At 45.2% G+C, this 19,688-nt stretch overlaps 1 long non-coding RNA gene across 2 annotated transcripts in view; it reads right to left on the bottom strand.

Moving 5' to 3' along the window:
* Positions 1-250: 250 nt before the first annotated feature.
* LOC120297088 overlaps positions 251-19,688 on the bottom strand; it is a 104,639-nt gene continuing 85,201 nt past the window's right edge. For both annotated transcript variants that reach the window (XR_005553681.1, XR_005553682.1), the window contains exon 4: positions 251-382. This is a non-coding gene — a long non-coding RNA (uncharacterized LOC120297088). The remainder of the gene's footprint in view (positions 383-19,688) is intronic.

Raw genomic sequence — 19,688 nt, 5'->3', positions numbered from 1 at the left:
TGCTTTATGATGTTAGAAAGATCTATTTTTTATGGTTTTAGTAATAGTAGTAAAGTTGGAAGGGACCTTGGAGGTCATCTAGTCCAACCCCCTGCTCAGGCAGGAAACCCTACACCATTTCGGACAAATGGCTGTCCAGTCTCTTCTTAAAAACTTCCAGTGTTGGAGCATTTACTGCGTCTGGAGGCAGGCTGTTCCACTGATTAATTGTTCTCATTGTCAGGAAGTTTCTCCTTAGTTCTAGGTTGCTTCTCTCCTTGATTAGTTTCCATCCGTTGCTTCTTGTCCTGCCTTCGGGCGCTTTGGAGAATAGCTTGACTCCCTCTTCTTTATGGCAGCCCCTTTATTATTGCTTTTAAGGTTGTTAGCTGTCTTGGGTCACCTATGGTGAGATGGATGGCAAATACATGTAATAGATAAATAATAAATAAAATAAACAAATTGATTAGGCTCAAGGAAAAAATGTTTGGAGTAAGAGCCATTTGGAATCAAACCCCTTGCCATAAAAATTCTGCAGTGGCTGGATTTCTACACCTCCTCATACAAAGGCAAAATTAGTTGGGAGTTGGGTGGCACTGTCTGTCTGTCTGTCTATCTATCTGTCTCATTTACCTATCTATCATTTATCTATCATCTATCAATCATTTGACTGTCTGTCTGTCTGTCTGTCTGTCTATCTATCTATCTATCTATCTATCATCTATCTCAATTACCTATCTATCATTTATCTATCATCTATCATCTATCATTTGACTATATCTATCTATCTATCTATCTATCTATCTATCTATCTATCTATCTATCTATCTATCTATCTACCTACCGTATATTCCGGCATATAAGACGACTGGGCATATAAGATGACCCCCAACTTTTGAGAAGATTTTCAGGGTTTAGAAAGTCGTCTTATACGCCGGAAAATACTGTATCTATCTAATCTATCTATCTATCTATCTATCTATCTATCTATCTATCTATCTATCTATCTATCTATCTATCTATCATCTGTTTCTATTTGTCTGTCTGTCTGCCTTTCATATCTATCTATCTATCTATCTATCTATCTATCTATCTATCTATCTATCTATCTATCATGTTTCTATTTGTCTGTCTGTCTGCCTTTCATATCTATCTATCTATCTATCTATCTATCTATCTATCTATCTATCTATCTATCATCTGTTTCTATTTGTCTGTCTGTCTGCCTTTCATATCTATCTATCTATCTATCTATCTATCTATCTATCTATCTATCTACCATCTATCTCTATTTATCTGTCTCTATGCCTTTCATTTCTAACTATCTATCTATCATCATCTATCTACATTTGACTATATCTGTCTGTCTGTCTGTCTACCTACCTACCTACCTACCTACCTACCTATCTATCTATCTACCTACCTACCTACAAGTCTTCAACAGGATGATCTATTTAGTGATGGTTATACTTACAAGGGTGCTGAAAAAAGTGACTTATGACCACTCTTTGCACTTTTAACCATCACTCTATGATCACGTGATCAAAATTGGGTTGTGTGGCAACTAGCATGTATTTTTGATCATTGCAGCATCCTGGGGTCATGTGGATTGTCATTTGGACCTTCCCCATTTTTTATTATTATTTTTTTAATCCTGGAAGCGTTTGGCCACAGGTTTGGCTCTTTCGTTTCCCACAGTGAAGCGGCCTGGACACAGGCATCAAATGAAACCAGCCGCTCGTGTCTTTTTTTTCCCCTCTCCCCCAATTAAATTTTTTTTAAAAAGTTGCATATAAACAGCAGTCATTACATTTTAAAAGAAAAAAAAGCTTGTGGTGTAGTAATTTACATTAAAGAAGCTCGAAGTGGAAAAAATATATGTGTCACAGAATGAATGCCTGGTAATTTGCATTAAAAATATAACTGGTCGTTAACGTAGTAATTGACGTCAATGGGAGCCATTGCATAGAAAAGGCCTGTTTGTGAGGAGACAGAGCAAATATACACAGATATTATGTTCAAAACACCCTCTTGATAATAGAAGAGCCAAATGCATTTTTCCTCTTTGCCCTGACAAGCTCATCTTTACCCACAATGCATCTGACCCATAGGTAGTCCTCAAATGACCACCGCAGTTGGGTCCGGGAAAGCAATTGCTAAGTGAGTTGCTCCCAATTTTATGACCTTTTCTGCCACCGTTGTTAAAGCGAATCGCCGCAGTTCAGTAAATCATGCCATCATTAAGCGAATCCGGCTTCCCCCGTTGATGGATTTGCTTGAGGGAAGCCAGCTGGGAAGGTTGCAAAGGGGAGATCACGTGATCCTGGGATGTTGCAACCATAGTAAAGTTGATGACAGGTGCACTGAGATGTGGTGACGGTCGTAAGTGTGAGGACAGGTCATTGGTCATTTTTTTTCAGTGTCATTGTACCATATAACAACAATAACAACAACAACAACAATAATAATAATAGTAATAATAATAATAAAGTTGTGATATGCAGGTTCTGAGGTTTTGCTGGTTAAAGAAATACAGGAGACTAGAAGTTGCCTTCAAGTTTACGTGTTTATTCAGCTGAATAGAGACGGGCTTCTGTATAAAAGACCCCAAAGACCCAAATAGCAAAGAAAGCTTATTTTTATAGTCACTTTGGTTACATAAGCAATTCACCCAGCTAGGCTGGCACACATAAGATTAAGACTTCGCCTTTTAAGGCTGGCACATTATACATAAGAAAAGCAGAAGTAGCTAGTATGTTCTCTCAAAGGAGTTTCCCCAAGACCATATGTTCAGTCTTGGGTGTGGTAGGTGTTGTCCCAAGATGCCAGATGTTCTTGGGTGGGTTTAGAACATTGCGTGTTTCTTTGCTGTCCTTTCATGACCCTTCATTCATAGGCCCTCAAGTGACCAGAGACCAGAGGGGCCATCTGTATATTGATACTGTCCCTTGAGTCCTGGTCACCAGTTGGAAGGGACATTGGAGGTCATCCAATCCAACCCTCTGATCAGGCAGGAAACCCTATACCATTTCAGACAAATGGCATCCAGTCTCTTCTTAAAAACTTCCAGTGTTGGAGCATTCACCGCTTCTGGAGGCAGGTTGTTCCACTGGTTAATTGTTCTCACTGTCAGGAAATTTCTCCTTAGTTCTAGGTTGCTTCTCTCTTTGGTTAATTTCCATCCGTTGCTTCTTGTCCTGCCTTCTGGTGCTTTGGAGAATAGGTTGACTGCCTCTTCTTTGGGGCAGCCCCTGAGATATTGGAATACTGCTATCATGTCACTGGGAGTCCTTCTCTTCATTAAACTAGAGTCACATACCCAATTCCAGCAACCGTTCCTTATATGTTTTAGCCTCCAGTCCCCTGATCATCTTTGTTGCTCTTCTCTGTACTCTTTCTAGAGTCTCAACATCTTTTTTACATTGCGGTGACCAAAACTGGATGCAGGATTCCAAGTGTGGCCTTACCAAGGCATTGTAAAGTGGTATTAACACTTTACGTGATCTTGATTCTATCCCTCTGTTAACGCAGCCTAGGACTGCATTTCTTTCTTTCTTTCTTTCTTTCTTTCTTTCTTTCTTTCTTTCTTTCTTTCTTTCTTTCTTTCTTTCTTTCTTTCTTTCTTCCTTCCTTCCTTCCTTCCTTCCTTCCTTCCTTCCTTCCTTCCTTCCTTCCTTCCTTCCTTCCTTCCACTTGTTATGCTGTTCATCTTGCCGAGAGGTGACTTTGAATGATTACTAAATGAATGCTTCTAATTCGAGGACTACCCCTAGGTCAGTGGTTCTCAACCTGTGGGTCGGGACCCCATTTGGGGTCGAACGACCATTTCACGGGGGTCGCCAAACAACGCAGTCCGCCATTTTTTCCCCTTCTTCCTTAGCTGTGCTACTCCCTTTTATTCTATTGGCTTTTGAAAGCCAATAGAATAGACTCTCTTGAATAGAGTCTAATTCTATTGGCTTTCAAAAGCAATAGGAATTGTCCAGGCTGTCTCTGCCCTGCTGAGCCCGCCAAAAGTCCCATTCTGCAAACGATGCTGCACCAGTTGAGTAGTCCTCAACTTACGACCGGTTGAGTAGTCCTCGACTTACGACCGGTTGGGGGTCGCGGCATTAAAAAGGTTGAGAACCACTGCCCTAGAGTGACATAAGGGGGTCTTATCAACGCAAGACGCCTGCCTTTGAGACAGTGGGAACGTCTCCGCTTGACTTGCCATAAAGCAGCTTCAACTCCAGCTTCGGAAATCAACCAAATGAGAAAACTGCAGATAGTTAGGTCTGTGGAGTTCCTCAGGCAGCCAACACAACGTACGTGCATACTTCAAACCCAAGAATACACTAAGGCAGAAGCTCGTCCACTCCAAGGATAAAACACCTAGACAAAAGTGAGCAGCGTGGTATATGCAATACAATGCAGTGAGCCCTATGCAGATTTGTACATTGGAGAAACAAAACAACCCCTTCATAAACCCATAGCACAACCTAGGGGAACAAACCCATCAGTCCATTCTGCATTTGAAAGACTAAGGCCCCTCTTTCGAAGACAGCAAAGTCCACATTTTGGAGAGAGAGCACCGCTGGTTTGAAAGAGGGGCCAAAGAGACCATCTGTGTCAAAATTGAACAGCCCTCTCTCAACAGAGGGGGAGGGATACGACATCATCCATCTCCAGTCTATAACACGGTCCTTTCAGCAGCTCCAAGAAGGCTCCACACCCATTTGCCCCACTCAGGTGACCCTGAAGACACAGGCAAACCTCCAGGTGGCCTCAAGGACCCTCTAAAACAGGGGTGTCAAACTGCTGGCCCAATGACCGGATGCATCATACCGAAACCATGCCCGCCCCAGGACTGGCAATGGGGAAAAAATCGCGATACATCGTGATATGTCACGTGACATGGAGAGTTTGACACCCCTGTTTGCAAGGAGTATAAATCCTTCCATTCCTCACCATCCAGTCAGAGCTGAAGAAGCTTCTGGGATGAGAAGTGAAATGTCTTCAAAGAAAAAACACCAAGAAAGTCCAGTTGCCTCCCGAAAAAGCATCTTTGGTACAGATATTTACCCAAGGGCAGATGGATAACACCAAATAGGGCTAAAAGTCTATCCGTGGGTAACTGTATACAGATAGTTCTCAACATATGACCACTGTTGAGCCCACAAATATGGTTGCTAAGCAAGACAGTAGTTAAGTAAATTTGGCCCCATTTTATGACCTTTCTTGCCACAGTTCTTAAGTTAATCCCTTTTATACTCAGGCTCTTAAAGGGATACAGACCCTGCTGAGTCATTCCTATCATTGCATCATCTACCTTATATTACATTACATCATTACATCTTCTTATATCATTACAGACGTTGTTTAGCTGTTAAATCGTTAACTTGACAAACAACAACCTTGTGAGGTGGGTTGGGCTGAGAGAAAGGGACTGGCCCAAAGTCACTTAGCCAGCTTCCATGCCTAAGGCAGGACTAGAACTCACCGTCTCCTGGTGATTGGCCCAAAGTCACCCAACTGTTTTTCATGCCTAAGGCTCATTGTCTCCTGGTGATTGGCCCCAGCTAGCTCTTATAACTAAGCTGGGATTAGAACTCACGATCTCCCTGTTTCCATCTTCCCAAAGGGTCACCTGAATAGAACAAACCTCCAAGTGGCCTCAACGACCCTCGGAAAGAGCGCTAACAACCAGATGACTGCAAGGAATATAGACCCTTCCATGCTCCCATCATTCAGTCAGAACTGAAGAAGCTTCTTGGATGAGAAGCGAAATGTCTTCGGGGGGGGGGAATCCCAAGACAGTCTAGTTGCCTTTTGAAAAAGCACCTTTGGGACTTTTGTGAGTCGGTGTGCAAGGAACCCAGGGGGCTCTGTGTGTGTGTGTCTGTGTGTGCATGTCTGTGTGTGCGTGCACACGCATCTCCTCTGCCTTTCCAGGAAGATGAAAAGAGCACCCTCCACTTCCCCCAAAGATTCAGGAGACGGTTGACTACGTTTACTTTTAAAGATTCCCGCATCCTGGCCTGTCATTCAACCCCCTTCCCCAGCCTGTTTATTTAATTACGGCTGCTCTGGAAACCTAACAAATGAGCGATGGCTTGCAATGAGGAGCAGGTGTCCCCTTGATCTGGTTTCCATGACTCCCGCATGGAGGGGGTGGGGGGGGGAAGGCTGCCGGCTTGGTGTTATCATAATTTTATTACAGCCGCTTCAAAAATTATCACTGGGAGAGGGAGAGATTAAAAAAAAAGTAAAATAAATGAAAGGCAAGAGTCGAAAGAGGAACTGAAGAGACTGGGAACAGGGCTGCCTCAATTGCTCTCTCTCTCTCTCTCTCTCTCTCTCTCTCTCTCTCTCTCTCTCTTTCCTTGGGCCCCTCCCTCTCCCAAAGTGGGATTTGGGAAACAATTTGATGCGTCTTAACGAAAATGGGGAAAGAGCAAGAATGGTTTCCAGGGGTCTCTGCGCCTTTCCTGTCTCCACCTCTAGAGGGCGACATTCTGCTTCCCCCCCCCTCCCCCGGGGAGAAAATTAATCCAAGAAGTTTGATTTTTATTAGCCGTGTGCAGCAGCAGCCCAAAAAGCGAATACACTCCTGGGTTATATAAACAGAAGCACAGAATCAAGATCACGTAAGGTATTAGTCCCACTTTATAAAACCCGAGTAAGGTCACACCTGGAATACTGCAACCAATTTTGGTCACCATACTACAAAAAAGATGTTGAGCGTTTGGAAAAAAAAATTCAGAGAAGAGCAACTAAGACGATCAAAGGTCTGGAGACTAAAACGTACGAGGGAACGGCTGCAGGATTTGGGTTTGGCTAGTCTAAAGAAAAGAAGAAATAGAGCTGACGTGATAGCAGTATCCCAGTATTTGAGGGGCTGCCACAAGAAAGAGGGGGGGTCACATTATTCTCCAAAGCACCTGAAGGCAAGACAGGAAACAACGGTTGGAAACTGACCAAAGAGAGAAGCAACCTGGAATTAAGGAGAAACTTCCTGACAGTGAGGACAATCAACCAGTGGAACGGCTTGCCACCAGAAATTGTGGTTGCTCCATCACTGGAGGTTTTTAAAAAGAGGCTAGAGTCACTTGTCTGAGATGGTAGAGGGCATTGGTTCTTAACCCTTTTGAACGAATCGCCCCCTTGAGCCAATGAGGAAGTTGTCATCGCCCCCCTCCCCCAACATAACCTCTCAATCATAGGAAATAATTCTCCAATTTATGCAAACACTTTTTTTGTTTTCTTTAAAATTGTCATCAGGACATATCGATGCAAATAATTTATTTCCAGTCTTTTTCCCGTATCTCCCATATTCTGGCCAATGGAGTGTCACTGTATGGGTAGAGGCTGCTGCGCAACGCACATGAAGATAAGCGATGTGTATTCACATATGTACAGTGTTCTGTACTGAAGCTAGCTGGAAGAACATTTGAAAACACAATTCAATCCACTAATAGCGAGCGATCTGATGTTTTTGTACGACAGATATACAGCGATTCACTGTACAAAAAAGTCTCAAAAGTGTCCCCAAAACATCTCGCTCCATCACCCCCATATCGCCCCTCTTTCGTTCCTTCGCCCCCGACGCCCCTTTTCATTCCATCGCCCCCCTGAAAACTGAAATCGCCCCCTGGAGGGCAATATCACCCAGGTTAAGAACCACTGGTATAGGGTTTCCTGCTTGAGCAGGGGGCTGGACTAGACGACCTCTAAGGTCCCTTCCAGCTCTATTCTATTCTATTCTATTCTATTCTATTCTATTCATTTCTTATTCTATTCTATTCTATTCTATTCTATTCTATTCTATTCTATTCTATTCTATTCTATTCTATTCTTCCATTCCTTATTCTATTCTATTCTATTCTATTCTATTCTATTCTATTCTATTCTATTCTATTCTATTCTATATTCTATTCTATTCTATTCTATTCTATTCTATTCTATTCTATTCTATTCCTCTCTACTTTACTCTATTCTATATTCTATATTCTATATTCTATTCTACTGTATTCTATTCTAGTGACAGAGATCCTTGACATACAATCATTTGTTTAGCGACTGTTACAGCAGCACTGCAAAAAGCAACTCGCAACCAGCCCTTGCACTTAGGGCCATTGCAGCGTCCTCGTGGTCATGTGATCAACATCCAGGCACTTGGCAACCGGCATGTCTTTATGACGGTTGCAGCATCCCAGGGTCATGTGATCCCCATTTGTGACCTTCCCAGCCAGCTTCCAACAAGCAAAGTCAATGGGAGAATTGGATCCACTTAACGACCACTTGATTCTAGGATAGAGTAGGGCTGGAAGGGACCGTGGAGATCTTCTCGTCCAGGACCTTGGAGCTCTTCATTTCATAACTGCAGTGATTTGCTTAACAACCACAATAAAAGAGATCCTAAAATTGGGCATGACTCAATAACCGCCTCCCTTAACGAAAGAAATTCTGGTCCCAATTGTGATCGTTAGTCGAGGACTATCTGCGTCCTGCCTCTCTTCTAAGTGCTCAAGATAGTATTCCCACAACAGCAGCCTCCCTCCCTCTTGCAATCCTTCGGATACAATCAACGCTCTCTGCATGTCCCCGAGTCTTTTCCATAACTATTGCCAAGGTTCTAGTCCTCCAGGACCAGAGCTTCTACCACTCTGCTTTCCATCCTCCCTTGAAGATCAACTTTACCGAGGGATGCCCATCAACATCCTAACTTATAAAAGTGGACTGTTGCAGTCAAATTATGTTGGGCTGTGCTGCATTGTGGAGAATTCAGTGGCTGGTAGAGACGGGAGCAGGCCTTGTAGTTGTGCACCGGTAGAACACTTTGAGAGCCAATTTGGTGTATTTATTAAGGTGCAGGAAACCCTAGAAATCAGGAGACAGCGAGTTCTAGACCATCATTTAATATGAAAGCCGTCCGGGTGAATTTAGGCCAATCACCAGGAGATGGTGAGATCTAGTCCTGCTTTAGGCCTGAAAGCTGTCTGGGTGACTTTGGGCCAATCACCAGGAGATGGTGAGTTCTAGTCCTGCCTTAGGCATGAAATCCGGCTGGGTGACTTTGGGCCAATCACCAGGAGACGGTGAGTTCTAGTCCTGCCTTACACATGAAAGCCAGCTGGGTAGCTTTGAGCCATTCTCTCTCTCTCTTTCAGCCTAACTTGTCACAAGATTGTTGTTGTGGGGAAAAATAGGAGCACAAAGAAGCATGATATATGTTGCTGCTTTGAGTCGTGTATAAAAATTAAATAAATAAATGTGTAAGGTGGACTTGTGGAACTGCCAGAAGACACTTACTCACTCCTCTGTAGAAAATCGGTATTATTTTCATTTCTGTCTGAACTTCCTGATGTTTAGTTCTGTGAAATGTTAGGGGGAAAAAAAGATGGTTTCTTCTTTGACCCGCAATTGGCATGTTGGTCAATCCAATGGGGTCTCCCAACTCAAGAAGCTGCTTTGATGCTTCCTCCATCATTGTACAAAATTGTGAGCAGCCAACTAAATGCGAGAGAATTGCCAGCTCCCTCAAATTAGGTGGCTTCAATTCCCAGAATCCTCCGTAACAGCCAGAATGGATGGAGAATTCTGGGTTATTCAATTGTATAGTTAGCCCCCCCCCCGTGATGTATTTTAGTGCCACTGTCCTCTCATTACTTATAAGACTTAACTTCATAAAAGATGCTGTAGAAATTTTTTAAAAAAATGTTGCCTATAATTGGCTAATGAAAATCACATGGTGACCTTAGAGCAGTGGTGGCGACCCTATGGCACGGGTGCCAGAGGCGGCACTCAGAGCCCTCTCTGTGGGCACGCGCACCGTCACCCCAGTCCTAGGCCTTCAGCTGGGTTTTATAAAACCTTTTCGCTTTAGGCTTCCGCTGCCGTGTGCAAAAAAAAAAAAAAGTTTCAATCAATCAGTCAATTTCAACTTCTCGTGGGAAAGAAAAAGATTTGGCAAAGTTGGAATTGATTGATTGAACTTTTTAATCCCACCCAGTCTGCCGTTACCACCGCAACTACGCCCAGCCAATGGGCCATGCCCACCCAATGGGCCATGCCCACCCAATGGGCCACACCCACCCGGCACCCGACAATGCATAAGTGGGTTTTGGGTTGCAGTTTGGGCACTCGGTCTCTAAAAGGTTCGCCATCACTGCCTTAGAGTCATACAGAAAAGTCAGAAACAACACAGGGCAGGCAGAGATAGGCCTGGTCTGAGTAGCAGCAACCGTCCAATTTAAACAGCCAAAGTGATGAGGTGGGATCCGACGGTGGATTGGGGAAGAAAGTCAAGGAACATGAGAAGGAGGCGGACAGGGCGGAAATGAAAAGACGATTGCTCCCGTGTCATCCACCTAAGATCCCCAGCACTCGGCCCCAGTGTGGAAAGCGTGACCTACAGGTTGTGATAATGAAGGCTGATAAAAAAATATGTGGCTGTTAACATTTGAGTGAGTGCTTTTAGGATCAAGGGTCAGGCAAATTTAGAACAACGTGGTTAGGTTAAGGTTAATGCAATTCATTTATTTCTGATCTCATTCTCCAAGCTTCCCTTGACCTTCCACACACACGCGCGCGCGCGCGCACACACACACACACACACACACACACACACACAGAGTTCCGTGTTACAGTCCACTGCTAATTACAGTTATAAAACTGAGAACATATAATAACACTGTTGGAAGGGATCTTGGAGGTCATCTAGTCCAACCCCCTGCTCAAGCAGGAGACCCTATACCAGCGGTCCCCAACTTTTGTGGCTTGATGGCTTGGCTGGGGAGGGAGAGGGGAACTGGGCCACGTGAGTGGCAGGCCGTTGAGTGTGTGCATGCACAGTTCGGCTTGTGTGAGTGGCAGGCTAGAACGCAGGCGCGGGAGTGCCCGTGGACTTGGCACTGACGCAAGTTGAGCTTCATGCGCGCTTTGATCAGCCACATGCATGCCCAATTTTGAATAGGCCACGGCCCAGGAATGGGCCACAGCCCAAGAGTTGGGAGGGACCTTGGAGGTCTTCTAGTCCAACCCCTGCTCAAGCAGAAAACCCTATACTATTTCAGACAGATGGCTGTCCAGTCTCTTCTTAAAAACTTCCATGTTGGAGCATTCACCGCTTCTGGAGGCAGGTTGTTCCACTGGTTAACTGTTGTAACTGTCAGGAAATTTCTCCTTAGTTCCAGGTTGCTTCTCTCCTTGATTAGTTTCCATTCGTTGCTTCTTGTCCTGCCTCTAGGTGCTTTGGAGGATAGGTTGACCCCTCCCTCTTCTTTGTGGTAGCCCCTCAAACAGTTGGTGGGATTCAGCCAGTTTGCACCAGTTCGGCAGAACCAGTAGGTAATATTTTGTTGCCCAGGCCCAGAATGGACTTCTGGAAACGGCATCCACACAGAGAACCGGTTGTTCACATATTTGAATCCCACCACTGCCTTCAAATATTGGAACACTGCTATCATGTCCCCCCCCCCTCGTCCTTCTCTTCATTAAACCAGAGTAGACATACCCAATTCCAGCAAGCGTTCCTTATATGTTTTAGACTCCAGTCCCCTGATCATCTTTGTTGCTCTTCTCTGCCCTCTTTCTAGAGTCTCAACATCTTTTTTACACCATGGTGACCAAAACTGGACCAAAAGTGTGGTCTCACCAAGGCATTGTAAGGTGGTATTAACATTTCACGTGATCTTGATTCTATCCTTCTACTCATGCAGCCTAGCACTGTGTTGGCTTTTCTTCTTGAAAACCTCCAATGATATTTATGTACATTCCTAAGGCAGGACTCTGTATCTCTTGTTTCTAGCTGGGCGCCTTTAACCCTTACACCAATATTCACTTTTTGCAAAATCATAGACCCAACCTTGCTTATTTTAAAACTATCTTGTCCTTTTAGCTCTTAAGTGTTCTTAATACAGGCAGTCCTGGATTTGTGACCATTTCTTTAGCGACTGTTCAAAGTTACAACAGCACTGGAAAAAGTGACTTATGACCAATCCTTGCATTTTACAACCATAGCCACATCCCCATATTCACGTGATCAAATTTTGGGCATTTGCCAACTGGCGTATATTTCCAATGGTTGCACTGTCCCGGAATCATGTGATCACCATTTGTAACTTTCCCAGCCAGCTTCCAGCAAGCAAAGGCAATGGGAGAAGGCAAATTCACTTAACATCTGCCTGATGTATAGGTAGTCCTCGTTTTACGACCACAACTGAGCCCAAAACATTGCTTAAGTGAATTTTGTCCCATGTTATGACCTTTCTTGACCCAGCTGTTAAGTGAATCTGGCTTCCTCCATTGACCTTGCTTGTTAAAAGGTTGCAAAAAGGGATCACATGATCCTGGGACACTGCAACCGTCATTAAATATGAGTCAGGTGCCAAGCGTCTGAATTTGGATCAGGTGATGACAGGGATACGGTTATAAGTGTGAAAAACAGTCGTAAGTAACTATTTTCAGTGCCTTTGTAACTTTGAACAGTCACTAAACGAACTGTTGTAAGTCGAGAACTGCCTGTATTAAACAGTAGCAGTAATTCACTTAACAACCGCGACAAAAAATGGCCATAAAATTGGATGTGACTCATTTAACAATTACTTTGTGTGGACCGTAGGAAAAGCAGAAGAAGGTCTATCTAGGGCAGGGGTCTTCAAACTTGGCCCCTTCATGACATGTGGACTTCAACTCCCAGAATTCCTCAGCCAGCATGGGGGAACTATGGCCCCTTCATGACTTGTGGACTTTAACGCCCAGCATTCCTCAGCCAGCAGTGTCTGACTGAGGAATTCTGGGAGTTGAAGTCCACAAGTCATGAAAGGGCCAAGTTTGAAGAGCTCTGATCTTGGTGGTTGGTCTATAAGAGCCATAACTGACTTGATGGGCCACAATCATCAATATTGGAAAGTAAATAAATAAAATGTGAAGGAGATAAATATCAGCATGTGACATGGGGCTGAGCCACCTGAAGGCAGGAGCAGAAGCAAAGGGTGAAAACTAATCAAGGAGAGAAGCAACCTGGAACTAATTTCCTGACAGAACAATAATCTAGGTCAAGGGTAGGCAACCTTGGCTCTTTTATGACTTGTGGACTTCAACTCCCAGAATTCCTGAGCCAGCATGGCTCAGCTTGGAAACCTCTTCCTTTCCCCTCAGCATGGCTGGCTCAGAAATTCTGGGAGTTGAAGTCCACGAGTCATAAAAGAACCAAGATTGCCTACCCCTGGTCTAGTGGAATGACTTGCCTCCAGAAGTTGTGGGTGCTCCAACACTGGACGTTTTTAAGAGATGGAGAACAAATTGTCTGAAATGGGATAGGGTCTCCTGCTTGATCAGAGGGTTGAGCTAAAAGACCTCCAAGGTCCCTTCCAATCGTATGATTCTATGTTCTATATATGTTTTCTTGGACAAGTTCCCTCCAAGAAATTGGCCGCTTTACTGGGCTACCACAATGAAGATGAGGTCAACCTATTCTCCAAAACACCCGAAGGCAGGAGAAGAAGGCATGGAGGGAAACTAATCCAGGAGAGAAGCAACCTAGAACTAAGGAGAAACTTCCTGACAGTGAGAACAATTAACCAGTGGAACAACCTGCCTCCAGAAGCGGTGAATGCTCCAACACTGGAGGTTTTTAAGAAGAGACTGGACAGCCATTTGTCTGAAATGGTATAGGGTTTCCTGCCTGAGCAGGGGGTTGGACTAGATCAGTGGTTCTTAACCTGGGCGATATCACCCCCCAGGGGGCGATTTCATTTTTCAGGGGGGGCGATGGAATGAAAAGGGGGCGATATGGGGGCAATGGAGCAAGAAATTTTGGGGACATTTTTGAGCCTGCCCCTGCCGCTCCGAGCCTCCTCCGCCATTTGGAGAGAGAGAGAGAGAGAGAGAGAGAGAGACTTGTGCTTCTCTCTCTCTCTCTCTCTCTCATGCGGATTTGCCCCCTCACAGGGCTCCTGGTTGGCCCTGCGCCCGGGTGCCCCGCCTCCTGGGCCAAGCGCAGACAGGAAGTCCATTTCCCTGGCTGGCCCCGTCCCAGGTTCACGTGGCCGGGGAACCGCGCAGGAGAGCCCTGGGATCCCCGCTGGGAGCAGCCCACCAGAGCCTCAGCCTAGCGGGCCAGCCTTCCTGCAAGCCGCGGCCCTGAGGGAGAGCTGCCCCTGCGATCCCCAGCCGTGGGACTGTTGGCCCAGCTGGCTGGGAAGGCGTGCCGGAGTCCTGGCTGCTTTGAGAGGTGAGTAGAAGATTGGGGGGGGGAGAGAAAGGGAGGGGGAGGCATTTTCCAACCAGACCCGTGGGAGCACCTCCTCCTGGGTCCGGCGCCGGCTTCCTTGCCCTCCTCCTCCTCCCCTTCTTCCTCCTGTTGCCCCCTGGGTGGCAGTCCTGGCTGGGGTGGTGGCCGGCAGGGGCATGCTCCCTGGGTGACGCTGGTGGGTCACGGATGGCCGGGAGTGTCATGCGTTGCGGAGCGGCCCCAGCTCCTCCAGCAGCTGATGGGGGTGTTCTGCAGATGCCCTGCGAGTTAAGCCTGGGGACGCTGGCGGTGCGAGGGGAGGCTTGGCGATGCAGCCGACAGGCAGGGCATTCCGCAGATGCCTCGTGGCCCCGAGCTCAGGGACGCCAGTGGCACGTGGGGTGGCCTGCCAACGTGACTGTGAGCTGGGGCGTACCTGCAGGCCCGGCGGGCAGTGGAGCTGGGTGCCTCCAGCGGCAACGGGGTCTTCTGCTGCCTCCTGACCTCCCTCCCCACCCCTTCGGTGCCCTCTGCTTTTCATTTCTCTCTCTCTCTTTCTATCTCTCTCTCTCTTTCTCCTCACCTGGAGAAAGAAGGGGGAGGGAGGGAGAGGAAAGAGAGAAAGAGAGAGGGAGAGGGGAAAGAGAAAAAGAGAGAGAAAGAGAGGAAGAGCAAGTGCCTCTCTCTCCCCCCCCCTCACTCCTCACCTGGAGAAAGAAGGGGGGAGGGAGGGAGAGAAAAGAGAGAAAGAGAGAGGGAGAGAGGGAGAAGAGAAAAAGAGAGAGAGAAGAGAGAGAGAGGAAGCGCAAGTGCCTCTCTCTCTCTCTCTCTCTCTCTCTCTCTCTCTCTCTCACACACACACACACACACACACACACACACACACACTGAGTGGGGGTAGAGGACTGGCAGACCAAAGGCAGAAAGAGGGAGGGAGGGAGGGAGGGAGGGAGGGAGAGAGAGAGAGAGAGAGAGAGACCCTTTTGACTTCTAAAATGAAGATAACACTGAAGATTTATATATAATAAAGGTAAAAAAAGGATATTTATTTATTTATTTATTTACTTATGAGACTTATATACCGCTTTAAGTGCAAGCACTCTCTAAGCGGTGTACACCAGTAAGCAATGTATATATATATATATTTACATTGCCCCCAACAATCTGGGTCCTCATTTTACCTACCCCGGAAGGATGGAAGGCTGAGTCAACCTTGAGCCGGTGAGATTTGAACCGCTGACCTGCTGAACACAGTCAGCTAAAGTGGCCTGCAGTACTGCACTCTAACTGCTGCACCACCTCGGCTCATCTATATATGCAGTGTTATCTTCATTTTAGATGTCAAAAGGGTTTTGCAGCTCCCGGTGTTTTGTTTTTGGTGGGAAACGGGTCCAAGTGGCTCTTTGAGTGTTTTGGGTTGCTTACCCCTGCTCTACCCATACAGTGGCTTACCATTGGCCAGAATGGGCAGTGATGGAGGGGGGGCGCTTCTTTCGAAACATCGCCTGCTGTTTTGTGTGTCTCTTTGTACTGTACTTTTTTAGCATGCACTCCAGTTCGATATTATATTTTCTTTGTGACTTTTTAATCCTTTTTACAGTGTGCGTGACTATATATACTTTCCTCAAATCTTATTTTAGTTTCAGAGTTTTCGTCTTGAAATTCTTAGATCCTGCACTGCAGTTTGTTCTTATGCCCTTTTTATATTTCTTTTTGCATCTTAAGTTTCACTTGTAATTCAATCATTAAATGTTACTGTTTTTCTTTTCAGGCATTTCACTTTCTTGCAATTGAATTTTGTTTTCAATGGTCATTACATTTAAGTGTCTTGAATAAATAAGATAATAATGAAATACATGTATCACAAAGTTTGGGAATAAAGTGACGGGTGGCACCAAAATTTTTCACACAGTTGAGATATGGGGAAAAGACTGGAAATAAATTATTTGCATCATATGTCCTGATGATAATTTTAAAGAAAACAAAAAAAGGGTTTGCATAAATTGAAGAATTATTTCCCATGTTGTGATTGAGAGGTTATGTTGGGGGAGGGGGGCGATGACAACTTCCTCATTGGCTCAAGGGGGCGATTCGTTCAAAAAGGTTAAGAACCACTGGACTAGATGACCTCCAAGGTACCTTCCATCTCTATTATTCTGTTAAGTGACAGCTGTGTGGCTGTTTTGATCCAGAAGAACAGTCACCTTTTGCTCAGAATGCTCCATTTCTCAGGATTTGATACAGCATTCGTGCAATTGTGTTCCTTAACTCTTTCGGGGTAACTGTAAATCCATCACTTGAAGCATTTAGGAAAGTGACAATTTCATTCACAGTGCCTCCCACAAACCATCAAAGTGTGCAAACTCAGTGCAAAGCAACTTTGCATATTTTGAAAGTGAGGCAAACGGGTCTCTCTCTCTCTCTCTCTGTGTGTGTGTGTGTGTGTGTGTGTGTGTGTGGTTTTTTGTTGTTTTTTTTACTGCGTAGGGGGGAAAAAATACGTGCCTATCAGCCTAGGGACTGCCCTATTGCCAAATCAAAGTCAAGAACAGGCGTCATGGAAATCTGGAATTTACATTGTAGGGATTTAAAAATAAATCTTCCTTGCGGAGGCTGCCTCGCTTGATCCATTAAAGCTTTCCCTGACTCATTTGGTCTTTCAGCTCCTGTCTTTCATTTCATTCAATCGGTGTTTCTCAACCTTGGCAGCTGGAAGATGGGTGGACTTCAACTCCCAGAATTCCCCAGCCAGCATAGGTGGCTAGGGTATTCTGGGAGTTGAAGTCCACCCATCTTCAGGGTGCCACAGGAGAGAAACACTGCATTAAACAGATGGTACACCTTGATCCTGATGCAGGATTCTGCAGGAAATGCAGCAAGTTTGATCCACAGCGCCCCCCCCCGAGAAGGAAATATTAAAAGGGCAGAAAAATATATCTCCTCAAAGGATTTTAAAGAGGCAGAAAAGCATGCCCAGTTTTCTTAATAGCCCCAAGTCTCCCTCCCCCAAGCAGAAACCAGCTCTGTAGAAATGCAGATGTAAATAATCCAGGAAGGTTGGAGGCCCCCAGCTAGAAGACAAAGACACCTAAAATCTACAGACCCCACCCAAACTCTAAGACAGGACATAATAGAATTAACCCACAGATACCAAAGGACACACTCAGACTCAAGTCAAAGTTCATGCCACAGGAACAACTCCAAACAAAAGGCTCCAGAGGGTTTAAAAACCCACTCCCTACATGTGCTTGCTCTCTTTTCTTCCAGAGCCATCTTTCTGTCTGGCTCTCCTCTCCAATAAACTGCAACCTTTTTTCTAAAGCAGTCGCCATGTTGTTTATTTCCAGCTTGGACTGAACCATGATGAAGACTTTTCCTTCAGCAGACTTATACTGCAAACTAATCTCCTAGTGGAAATGCCAGCAGGAGTTACAATGGCAGTCTCGGTGCTTAAAAAAAATGTGATTTGGCAGAAATATGGAGTGGGGGCAAGATTGAACTTCACCCACAAAGTTAGAAAGGGTCTGAATCCTGGTAACTGCAAGAACAAACATTGATCGGTCTCTAGGAATAACCTGTAACTTTTCCAAACACATTTTAGTCTCCAGTCTTATCCAAGTGCCTTACTGACTTACTTCATGGCTTATTAAATCATTTTAGTCTGGGTTGTCTGTCTGATTTAATGTTTTTAGCTCTTTTTATGGTTTTTCTAGGTTTGTATGACTTTCACTGGGGTCCATTTGAATGAAATAATTTAATGTTGCAGCTTTCAATGTTTTTCTCTAGTTTTGTACGTAGCCCAGAGTCCACTGGAGACAATTTAAATTAATCCCTCGAATAATTAACCATGATAATATTTCCTTCTATATCACCAACCTTAGCAAATACAAGCATTGTTTTTTTTTAGCCCAGCAGCGTTGCTTGCAAATTCAAGGAAATGGTTTTAAAAAAATGCTCCTTATTTTATTTAGCATATGGCATATCACGCATGGACTAGCAATATACAGTATATTAACATTTCACCTGGAAAGAAAGACAGAAAATTAAAACGGGGACCTCTAAACTCTGGTGAGGAATAGGAGAATTTGAGTCCAAACCAATGTTGGGTTTTGTTTTCGGGGTAAACAAACCAATCCAGGATAGTAATAGTAATAGTAGTAAAGTTGGAAGGGACCTTGGAGGTCATCTAGTCCAACCCCCTACTCAGGCAGGAAACCCTACACCATTTCGGACAAATGGCTGTCCAGTCTCTTCTTAAAAACTTCCAGTGTTGGAGCATTCACTGCTTCTGGAGGCAGGTAGTTCCACTGATTAATTGTTCTCACTGTCAGGAAGTTTCTCCTTAGTTCTAGGTTGCTTCTCTCCTTGATTAGTTTCCACCTGTTGCTTCTTGTCCTGCCTCCAGGTGCTTTGGAAAATAGCTTGATTCCCTCTTCTTTGTGGCAGCCCCTGAGATATTGGAACACTGCTATCCTGTCCCCCCTTGTCCTTCTCTTTGTTAAACTAGACATACCCAATTCTAGCAACCGTTCCTTATATGTTATATACCAAACAAATACTGAAGCTCAGTCATTTCCCGGCTGTTTTCACACCCTGTTTGGCTGGTCCTCCATGAAAAAGGCAGACATACAGTGGCTAAAAGGCACTTACGTTCAAAGCGAAACAACCTCAACCACAAAAACAACAAACAACAACAAAGAAACCACCTCGGCCACCACTTTTAGCAGGCAGGTGATAACTGCCTGTCTCCCTGCACATTGCTTACACGCACGGGGACGCACACCCCAGGAGCCTTCTTTTAGCGCAGCTAGTGAGAAAAAGGTCTTTTATTTTTCTCTCTCTCTGCATCCTGACATGATGTGTAGGTGGGCTTCCCTGGAGGAACCAGCTGCAGGCAGTTCTCCCTCCCAGCCGGGGGCTCTTTGATATGCATCCCTGGGTTTGTTCTTGAAGATGTGGCAATCTTCCTTCACCCAAGAGCAAAGTGGCTTTTCCCTCCCTACCCTCGCCCCCCCCCCCAGTGAATGCTTTGCCCTCTTTTGCACAGAGAAAAGGACCTGTCCAATGCCACGGACTAGTATTTTTGAGTGGAGGGGGAGAGAGAAAGAAAAGAACAGGAACAAAATGGAGAGGGGTTTTTCCCCCCCCCCCCAATTGGATGCCTGCCGGATGTGGTTGAACCTCAGCTCCAGGATTCCGAGTGAACTGAATCCACAGAGGGCCCTTGCAGCAGGCCAAACATCCTCGGATTGTGCCCCATCCACCCAGGTTGGCCCTCGTGGAGGCCTCTATTGATGGGTATTTTAGTGTTTAGTTTTATAGTCCAGGGAACAACCTTATGTCAGAGGAGGAGGAAGAAGAAGAAGAGGAGAAAGATGAGAAAGAGAAAGTGGAGGAGGAGGAGGAAGAGAAAGGAAAGAGGAAATAAGGAGAAAGAAGGAGGAGGAGGAGGATGAGGAGGAGAAGAAGTGGAGGAGGAGGAGGAAGAAGA

Source organism: Crotalus tigris, unplaced genomic scaffold (assembly GCF_016545835.1).
Source record: "Crotalus tigris isolate CLP2741 ecotype Arizona unplaced genomic scaffold, ASM1654583v1 scf7180000022970.308977840:1548163, whole genome shotgun sequence".
Lineage (NCBI taxonomy): Eukaryota > Metazoa > Chordata > Lepidosauria > Squamata > Viperidae > Crotalus > Crotalus tigris.
Note: the sequence above shows the minus strand (reverse complement) of the source record. Positions and strands in the feature narration are given on the sequence as shown.